We start from the raw sequence: 10,668 nt of genomic DNA, 5'->3' as shown, positions 1-10,668 counted from the left end.
CATCCGTGCCCGAGGCAGGATTCGAACCTGCGACCGTAGCGGTCCCGCGGTTCCAGACTGTAGCGCATTGTGTGATGGGTTTTGTTCTGTTTGTTTAAAGTTGTTGTGGTTGTTTGTACGTCCGGCCGGGGGGCCGAGCGGTTCTAGGCGCTACAGTCTGGCTGGAACCGCGCGACCGCTACGGTCGCAGGTTCGAATCCTGCCTCGGGCATGGATGTGTGCGATGCCCTTAGTATAGTTAGGTTTAATTAGTTCTAAGTTCTAGGCGACTGATGACCTCAGAAGTTAAGTCGCATAGTGCTCAGAGCCATTTTGTCCGTCCTCTTTTAGAATACTGCTGCGCGGTCTGGGATCCTTACCAGGTTGGACTGACGGAGTACATCGAAAAAGTTCAAAGAATGGCAGCACGTTTTGTGTTATCGCAAAATATGGGAGAGAGTGTCACAGAAATAGTAGACAGAAATGGTATAGGATTTGGGCTGGACATCATTAAAAGAAAAGCGTTTTTCGTTGCGGCGGAATGTTCTCACGAAATTCCAATCACCAACTCTCTCCTCCCAATGAGAAAATATTTCGTTGACACCGACCGACAGGAAGATACGATCGCCACGATAAAATAAGGGAAATCAGAGCTCGTACGGAAACATATAGGTGTTCATTCTTTCCGCGCGCTATACGAGATTGGACTACTAGAGAATTGTGAAGGTGGTTCGATGAACTCTCTGCCAGGCACTTAAAAGTGATTTGCAGAGTATCCATGTAGATGTAGATGAAATAAATAATCTCTGATAATACTTATTTGTGCGCTGCTGAGCCCGACTATAATGTATTATTTTGTCATACCTTATCACTGCAAATGAATATTGAAATGCTTTTTCATTAATTCAGTAAGTGACATTAAAATGTATGCACCAAATAATTAATATATCACACTACAACCTCTTCCCATAACACTGGTGTCCTAGTTTATTGTTTTTTAAAGTCACTGATAAATTACTTTGAGAAAAATTAATCTTACCCACCAGCCACAAAAATTATTTCATTTACATAAAGTGTGAATGTTATTTTCATTGTTAGGGTACAAAAATAATGAATTCCTGTGGCTTCTTGCCCTCGGAGTTCAAATACTGCAATATCGATCCAAAGAATTAATGTCTGATTATTTCTGCAGTTTGAAATTGCCGCTCCATACGCTCACATAATGGCGGCGAATAAAACAGAGTCTCGACTGGGTATTCTTAACAACGTAATTTGTCGTAGAAAATCTGTAACATCAACATTTCCCTTTGTATTGGATTAAATGTCATAAATCCTACACTGTTGTGAATGTTCACAATATAAATATTATTCGCCAGTTACCAGTAGTTCAGTATCGTCGTTCCGGGCGCTAATGCATGCTTTCCTGTTTGCTGCAGAAGCAAAACTTAAAACATTCATAGTAGGTTATCCAGTTACAAATAAAAGTCCGTGCACTAGAATTCCATTTAGTAAATTGTGCATTATATTTTAGTTTACTTGCACCCTACACAACATGACTATTTTTTGCAATATTTAAAGGAACAGACCTCAGCTTAACCTTTCATCTCAGCCGCTTCATACTTCATAGAGAACAATAGAAGTAAAATAATTTCACAGACATTACAATGCCAATACATTCTTTTAGTGGTATTATCTTTTGTTATATGATTATTCTTTGTAGAAAACTGTTTATAAAAATAGTAAAACATATTGTTGTTGGAAATTATTTACATTTCACAATATAATAATAAGTCATTTATTTATCAGTTCTCACATACACGCTTAAAAGTCATTTCTGGAAAAATATTCATCACTTCTTAAATCTCGAGCGGTGTCGCATACACTGGTGACACAAAATACAGGACTATTACAAATGATTGAAGCGATTTCATACATTCACTGTAGCTCCATTCATTGACATATTGTCACGACACACTACAGATACATAGAAAAACTTATAAAGTTTTGTTCGGCTGAAGCCGCACTTCAGGTTTCTGCCGCCACAGCGCTCGAGAGCGCAGTGAGACAAAATGGCGACAGGAGCCGAGAAAGCGTATGTCGTCCTTGAAATGCACTCACATCAGTCAGTCATAACAGTGCAACGACACTTCAGGACGAAGTTCAACAAAGATCCACCAACTGCTAACTCCATTCGGCGATGGTATGCGCAGTTTAAAGCTTCTGGATGCCTCTGTAAGGGGAAATCAACGGGTCGGCCTGCAATGAGCGAGGAAACGGTTGAACGCGTGCGGGCAAGTTTCATGCGTGTATCTGGACATGCTGGAAAATTGGCTCATGCCGCAACTGGAGACCGACAGCGCCGACTTCATCTTTCAACTGGATGGTGCTCCACCGCACTTCCATCATGATGTTCGGCATTTCTTAAACAGGAGATTGGAAAACCGATGGATCGGTCGTGGTGGAGATCATGATCAGCAATTCATGCCATGGCCTCCACGCTCTCCCAACTTAACCCCATGCGATTTCTTTCTGTGGGGTTATGTGCAAGATTCAGTGTTTAAACCTCCTCTACCAAGAAACGTGCCAGAACTGCGAGCTCGCATCAACGATGCATTCGTCCGCCGCTCGTGGTCTCGCGGTAGCGTTCTCGCTTCCCGAGCACGGGGTCCCGGGTTCGATTCCCGGCGGGGTCAGGGATTTTCACCTGCCTCGAGATGACTGGGTGTTTGTGTTGTCCTCATCATTTCATCATCATCCAGGACAGTGGCGAAATTGGACTGAGCAAAGATTGGGTAATAGTTCGGGCGCTGATAACCACGCCGTTGAGCGCCCCACAAACCAAACATCACAACGATGCATTCGAACTCATTGATGGGGACATGCTGCGCCGAGTGTGGGAGGAACTTGATTATCGGCTTGATGTCTGCCGAATCACTAAAGGGGCACATATCGAACATTTGTGAATGCCTAAAAAAACTTTTTGAGTTTTTGTATGTGTGTGCAAAGCACTGTGAAAATATCTCAAATAATAAAGTTATTGTAGAGCTTTGAAATCGCTTCAATCGTTTATAATAACCCTGTATTGGCGTTGACATTTCATTTGATGAGCCGAAACATTATAACCACCCACTTAATAGCTTGTTTGTCCATCTTCGGGACGAAATACGAGTACATCACTGATCCTGCGTCGTCGCCGTTTCCGAGGTGCTCGTTCACAGGCACTGGGTAATACTAATCTGCCCTTTGTGCAAGTCGCTTATCTCAATGGATTCCTCCCTTTGCAGCCCCTATCTTCGCTATGGTGACGCCGCGCGGGATAGTGGCGCTGTCTGAAGCGCCTTGCCACGGTCCGCGCGTATCCCCCGCGTAGGTTCGAGGCCCGCGCGCGCGTATATGTGTGTGTGTGTGTGTGTGTGTGTGTGTGTGTGTGTGTGTGTGTTTTGTCCTCAGCGTAAGGTAGTTCAAGTTAGATTAAGTAGTGTATAAGCCTAGGGGGCCGAAGACCTCAGCAGTTTGGTCCCATAGGAACTCACCCCCACCGCTAGGGTGATACCCGTCCGCGCACTCTCTGCCAACATACATTTCTAACCGTGTCACGTGCCCTCAACGTCACCATGCAGCATCCAACGTCATGGTGCGCAGTGGTCATAATGTTGTGGCTCATCAGTATACGATCCATAGTAATAATTATGATCCCGAAGGACTGATCATTATTAATAATAATGATAACAATAGTAAGATTTCGAACATGGCTGCGTTTCAAAGACATAGCATTCAAGAGCTTCAGTGGACTGGAAATAGCAGCCAAGCAGTTGCAAAAGAAAGGTTCATTAGATGGTTTTGACACTTATGAAACTATCAGGTTATTTATTTAGAATCACATATTATCTGCCTGGGCTATAGATAATATGTGATTCTATGTACAATACCTCCTGAAGAAGACAGTTTTAAAAAGGTCGAAACCATTGTTACAGTTTAATAAACCTGTATTTTGCTACTGAGTGGCTCTTATTGCCAATCCATTGAAGCTATTGATAATATTAATTTTTTACTATTATTTGCGTATCCAGGACAGTACAACGCAGTTATTTACAAATTCAGAACATATTTGTAATAAATACACAAGACCCTGTAGACGTCAAATTGATTCTGAAGCCCAGACCACTTACCGAAACCATGTCTCGCAGCGTGCAGGCTTCACACCACTTCGGGCAGACCGAGAGATGTTGAGCATCGTGAAGTTTTCCACATTCGCAGGTCGCATCCCAAGCAATGTAGCGCCACCGCTTCACGTTTGATTTGCTCCGCGTCATTACAGTTCGCAGCCTGTTCAGTCTTCCACATCTGGGGTGGGTAGTTGGAAATCTGCAGCGGGCTCTTGCTTTAGGTTTTTGCTATTACTTCAACTTGTTTCGCCACAGTTCTATTCGGCGAGCGGAAGGTGATGATCTAACATTTCTAACTGCTTCAGTTGTTCGAAGACTGCTCTTTCTCGACTTCAGCCTAGGACACAATGCTTCGCTTCCAAAAATGGGTTGATGGAATCATTTCCCCGTTTTCCCGCCTCAGTCTTTTCCGTTCTTCTTCTTCTTATTTTGTATCCGGAAGTGACACGCCTTTAAGATGGTATATTTCGTAATAGGCAACCAATTTTAAGATCTGCCTCGTTAAGAGCGGTGTCAACGTACCTGCGTGTGCGGAGTTCAGCGCGAGCTGTGCTGCGTATTCAGGCGTGTGTTCGGGTATTAAAAGCCAAGTTGTTGATTCGATTGTTATCCTTGATATCTCAACGAGCAATTCTAAAGTCACCTTCGGCTGCTGGGGTTCTGTTGTTGCGCGTATTCGCTGTCTGTGGAGGACGTGTATCAGTCTAACTGGAGTGTAGACAGCAACTACGCACAACAATACTTCTCGTAGCAGCTGCAGGAGACAATTGGATAGCTCGTCGAGATATTACGCACGAAAAATCGAATTAACAGTTTTCCTAAATCGTATTAGGCATGTTGTACTTGGGTGCTTCCTTATTGTTGTCGACCGTCTGGATGATCCACGTCAAGCAATTCAAGTGAAACAGTAGAGAGCAACTGAAAACTCAGTCTGTGTACCTTTAAATAAGGGACGGACAAATCGCTGTCGGTGTTCCGACATCGTCGCCTACGTAACAGGCACCTCAGAATTGTTTCTCTAACAACATTGCTCTGATTTAAGGAGCTCGAATAAGAAAATAGCTGCGCGCAAAAGCAACAAAATGGAAAATCAAGTAGATGGTGCTGCGACAGAGGAAAGGCGTATTCACGGCAGTAACCTGTCATAAAGAATCCCGAACGCGCAGTCGGGATGGTCGGAAGTGCTTTTAGTAGCGCGTGGAAATGTAAAACTGGTGTTTAAGATTGGGCGCACTCGTGTGTAAATACGAATGTTACTGTCATTTTACGACGCCTGCTTTCGTATTCTCGTTCTCTCGTGCTCGCTATGCTTACGGCGCGACTTCTCTGTGTACACTTTCAGAGGAAGGAGTAGAGTTTTACGGTCGAGATGTGCCAAGCCGTGCTGATAATCCCACACTCGTGTGCACACGTGATGCTAAGCCAGCAGTGTAATTTCTTCGCTGTCACTGGCGAGTCCAGCATTTCGCGTTCTTACTGCGGAGACGGGCTAGGGAACGCTAAGCAGCCGGCCGGTGTGGCCGTGCGGTTCTAAGCGCTTCAGTCTGGAACCGCGTGACCACTACCGTCGCAGGTTCGAATCCTGCCTCGGGCATGGATGTGTGTGATGTCATTAGGTTAGTTAGGTTTAAGTAGTTCTAAGTTCTAGGGGGCTGATGACCTCAGTAGTTAAGTCCCATAGTGCTCAGAGCCATTTGAACCATTTTTGAACGCTAAGCGAGTGAGAATTACTTGTGTTCCACGCGAATCTGTCAGCACGCTTTTTTCTTGTGTTCACAGGACTGGCGCGGCGGTAGGTCGTTCGCGAGCCGTGTGCTGCCGGATGAGATGGCTGACGCCTGCTTCTGCGGATAGAGTCAGCAAAGGTAAGGCCGCAGGCTTCAGCAGTGGACGGACGCCATGTATCACGTCTCTTAGTGATAAATGTCCTAGGTGGTGCAGCTACTGTTAGATCGTCTGTTAATGCAGTGCTCCGAAATCACAGTGCCACAGCATACACCGGGTGTTCCAGTATCGGGGTTTAAATAATAAATCACAACAAACACCAACTCAGACAGTTCTACTTCTTTTGTAAATAAAACCTCCTTCTCTTACTGCAACTTATTTTTCCGAGACGCGTTTCGCCTTTTTCTTGCTCTAAGGCACTTTGCGTTTCCTTTCATCTGGTCTTGAGGTCGCGCTACCTCTTTATTTCCGAAACATAAGCACAATTTTCTATTATGAACTTTTTCACGCTGTCCACCATGTTTCTCCTTCTTTTTTCTGCTATCGTTTTTCGTTGTTAAAAGCACAGTGTTCGAACAAATAGCTGTATTTAGTGGCAAAAGATCAATAGTACACCACAAAAAAGAAAGAGAAACATGTTGAAGAGTGTGAGAAAGTTGGTAATACAGAATTGTGCGTATGTTTCGAAAGTCAAGTGGTAGGGCCGCCTCCAGCCCAGATGAGAGGAAACACAGATCACAGCAAACTATCCCACTGAAGATGCCTTAGAGTAAGAAAAAGGCGAAACGCGTGTGGGAAAAATAAATTAAGTTGCAGCAAGAAAAGGCTTTATTTACAAAACAAGTATTTCTTTGCTTGCTGCGGAGGATAGCCACGCAAACAAACTTGTCAGACAATTTCGTTTGTATACCTGTGCGCATCCAGATGCACTGGTTCGTATGTCTTCCGTTAGAAAGCGCTGGCAGCAAACATGACGCCTAGTGAATGAAAAGCTTTTGGTGTTCAACAGTTTGCAAGAACTAAATCTGTTGTCACATTGCAGCGTGCGTTCCGTATTAAGTTCCATTGTTATCGTCCAAGTGATGGTAACATCTTTAGGTGGTATCGTCACTTCCCTATGGCGTATAGAATCAGTTGTGCGACTGGATTCTTCATTTCCTGTCATAAAGATCACAGCTCCTATCAATTGACGAAAAGCCAACGAGTAAAACAGAAATAATATCTGGCGTTCCCCAACGAAGTATTAAAGGCGCTCCTCTGTTCCTGGTCTACATAAACGACGTAGGAGGCAATCCGAGCAGCCCTCTTAAATTGTTTGCAGATCATGCTCTCATTTGTGAAGTCATCACATGACCAAAACTAATCGCAAAATGATTTACATAATATATCTTGTAAATAGGCTGTTAAGGTTTTTTTATTGGTAACTCCACGTAGCGCTCTGTATGAAAATCACTGGCTGTGCTATGTGTAGTCTGTGGCTGGTTTGCATTGTTGTTTGCTATTGTAGTGTTGGGCAGCTGGATGTGAACAGCGCGTAGCGTTGCGCAGTTGTGGGGAGAGAGATGGCGACATTTTGAGAGCGGACGATCTGGACGTGTGTCCATCAGAAAGAGTAAATTTGTAATATTGGATATCATGGACTGATATATATATATATACAGGGTGTTTCAAAAATGGCCGGTATATTTGAAACGGCAATAAAAACTAAACGAGCAGCGATAGAAATACACCGTTTGTTGCAATATGCTTGGGACAACAGTACATTTTCAGGCAGACAAACTTTCGAAATTACAGTAGTTACAATTTTCAACAACAGATGGCGCTGCAAGTGATGTGAAAGATATAGAAGACAACGCAGTCTGTGGGTGCGCCATTCTGTACGTCGTCTTTGTGCTGTAAACGTGTGCTGTTCACAACGTGCAAGTGTGCTGTAGACAACGTGGTTTATTCCTTAGAACAGAGGATTTTTCTGGTGTTGGAATTCCACCGCCTAGAACACACTGTTGTTGCAAAAAGGCGAAGTTTTCAACGGAGGTTTAATGTAACCAAAGGACCGAAAAGCGATACAATAAAGGATCTGTTTGAAAAATTTCAACGGACTGGGAACGTGACGGATGAACGTGCTGGAAAGGTAGGGCGACCGCGTACGGCAACCACAGAGGGCAACGCGCAGCTAGTGCAGCAGGTGATCCGACAGCGGCCTCGGGTGTCCGTTCGCCGTGTTGCAGCTGCGGTCCAAATGACGCCAACGTCCACGTATCGTCTCATGCGCCAGAGTTTACACCTCTATCCATACAAAATTCAAACGCGACAACCCCTCAGCGCCGCTGCCATTGCTGCACGAGAGACATTCGCTAACGATATAGTGCACAGGATCGATGACGGCAATATGCATGTGGGCAGCATTTGGTTTACTGACGAAGCTTATTTTTACCTGGACGGCTTCGTCAATAAACAGAATTGGCGCATATGGGGAACCGAAAAGCCCCATGTTGCAGTCCCATCGTCCCTGCATTCTCAAAAAGTACTGGTCTGGGCCGCCATTTCTTCCAAAGGAATCATTGGCCCATTTTTCAGATCCGAAACGATTACTGCATCACGCTATTTGGACATTCTTCGTGAATTTGTGGCGGTACAAACTGCCTTAGACGACACTGCGAACACCTCGTGGTTTATGCAAGATGGTGCCCGGCCACATCGCACGGCCGACGTCTTTAATTTCCTGAATGAATATTTCGATGATCGTGTGATTGCTTTGGGCTATCCGAAACATACAGGAGGCGGCGTGGATTGGCCTCCCTATTCGCCAGACATGAACCCCTGTGACTTCTTTCTGTGGGGACACTTGAAAGACCAGGTGTACCGCCAGAATCCAGAAACAATTGAACAGCTGGAGCAGTACATCTCATCTGCATGTGAAGCCATTCCGCCAGACACGTTGTCAAAGGTTTCGGGTAATTTCATTCAGAGACTACGCCATATTATTGCTACGCATGGTGGATATGTGGAAAATATCGTACTATAGAGTTTCCCAGACCGCAGCGCCATCCGTTGTTGAAAATTGTAACTACTGTAATTTCGAAAGTTTGTCTGCCTGAAAATGTACTGTTGTCCCAAGCATATTGCAACAAACGGTGTATTTCTATCGCTGCTCGTTTAGTTTTTATTGCCGTTTCAAATATACCGGTCATTTTTGAAACACCCTGTATTTTGACTTTTGAACACTATTAAGGCAAATACACTGTTTGTTCTCTATCAAAATCTTTCATTTGCTAACTATGTCTATCAGTAGTTAGTGCCTTCAGTAGTTTGAATCTTTTATTTAGCTGGCAGTAGTGGCGCTCACTGTATTGCAGTAGTTTGAGTAACGAAGATTTTTGCGAGGTAAGTGATTCATGAAAGGTATATGTTATTGTTAGTCAGGGCCATTCTCTTGTAGGGATTATTGAAAGTCAGATTGCGTTGCGCTAAAAGTACTGTGTGTCAGTTTAAGCACAGTCATGTATAATTTTTCTAAGGGGACGTTTCAATCTGTATGGCGAGAAAAGTGGCACTTGGAATGTACATAATGAATGCCAAAACGAATACGCTAAATTTAGGTTACACGAAAATCACAAAAATCTGAAGGCTGTAAATTCAACTAAATACATAGTGTTTAAAATTGGAACGATCCTAAATTTCAACGTACACATAGATAATGTTTCGGGGAAAGCATACTAAAGACTGCGATTCATTGGCAGAACACTTAGAAAATGGAACAGTTCTACTAGAGAGACTGCCTACACTACTGGAGTATTTGCTGTGAGGTATCGGATTCGCATAGAGAAGTTTGACGGACGACATCGAAACATTTCAGACAAGGGCAGCTAGCTTTGTATTATAGCGGAGTAGGGGAGAGTGTGAGTGGCGCGGATATGATGGGGTGGCAGTCGCTAGAACCAAGACGTTTTTCGTCGCCGCTTGATCTTCACGGGAAATTTCAATCACCAGCTTTCCCCTGCGCGTACAAAAATATTTTGTTGGCACCCACCGACCTAGGGAGGAGTGATCATCGTATTAAAATAAGAGGAATCAGAGCTCGCGCAGAAAAGTGTAAGTGCTCATTTCCCCCGCGCGCTGTGGAAGAGTGGAACGGTGGAGAAATAACTTAAAGGTAGTTGGATGAACCAGCTACCAGGCACTTAATTGCACAACTGGCCATTAAAATTGCTACACCAAGAAGAAATGCAGATGGTAAACGGGTATTCATTGGACAAATATATTATGCTAGAACTGACGTGTGATTACATTGTCACGCAATTTGGGTGCATAGATCTTGAGAAATCAGTACCCAGAACAACCACCTCTGGACGTAATAACGGCCTTGATATGCCTGGGCATTGAGTCCAACAGAGCGTGGATGGCGTGTACAGGTACAGCTGCACATGCAGCTTCAACACGATACCACAGTTCATCAAGAGTAGTGACTGGCGTCTTGTGATGAGCCAGTTGCTCGGCCAACATTGACCAGACGTTTTCAGTTCGTGAGAGATCTGGAGAATGAGCTTGCCAGGGCTGCAGTCGAACATTTTCTGTATCAAGAAAGGCCCGTACACGACCTGCAATTTGCGGTCGTGCATTATCCTGCTGAAATGTAGGGTTTCGTAAGGATCGATTGAAGGGTAGAGCCACAGGTCGTAACACATCTGAAATGTAACGTCGACTGTTCAAAGTGCCGTCAATGCGAACAAGAGATGACCGAGACGTGTAACCAATGGCACCCCATACCATCACGCCGGGTGAAACGTATGGCGATGAC

The sequence above is a fragment of the Schistocerca cancellata genome, chromosome 9 (assembly GCF_023864275.1).
Source record: "Schistocerca cancellata isolate TAMUIC-IGC-003103 chromosome 9, iqSchCanc2.1, whole genome shotgun sequence".
Lineage (NCBI taxonomy): Eukaryota > Metazoa > Arthropoda > Insecta > Orthoptera > Acrididae > Schistocerca > Schistocerca cancellata.
Note: the sequence above shows the minus strand (reverse complement) of the source record.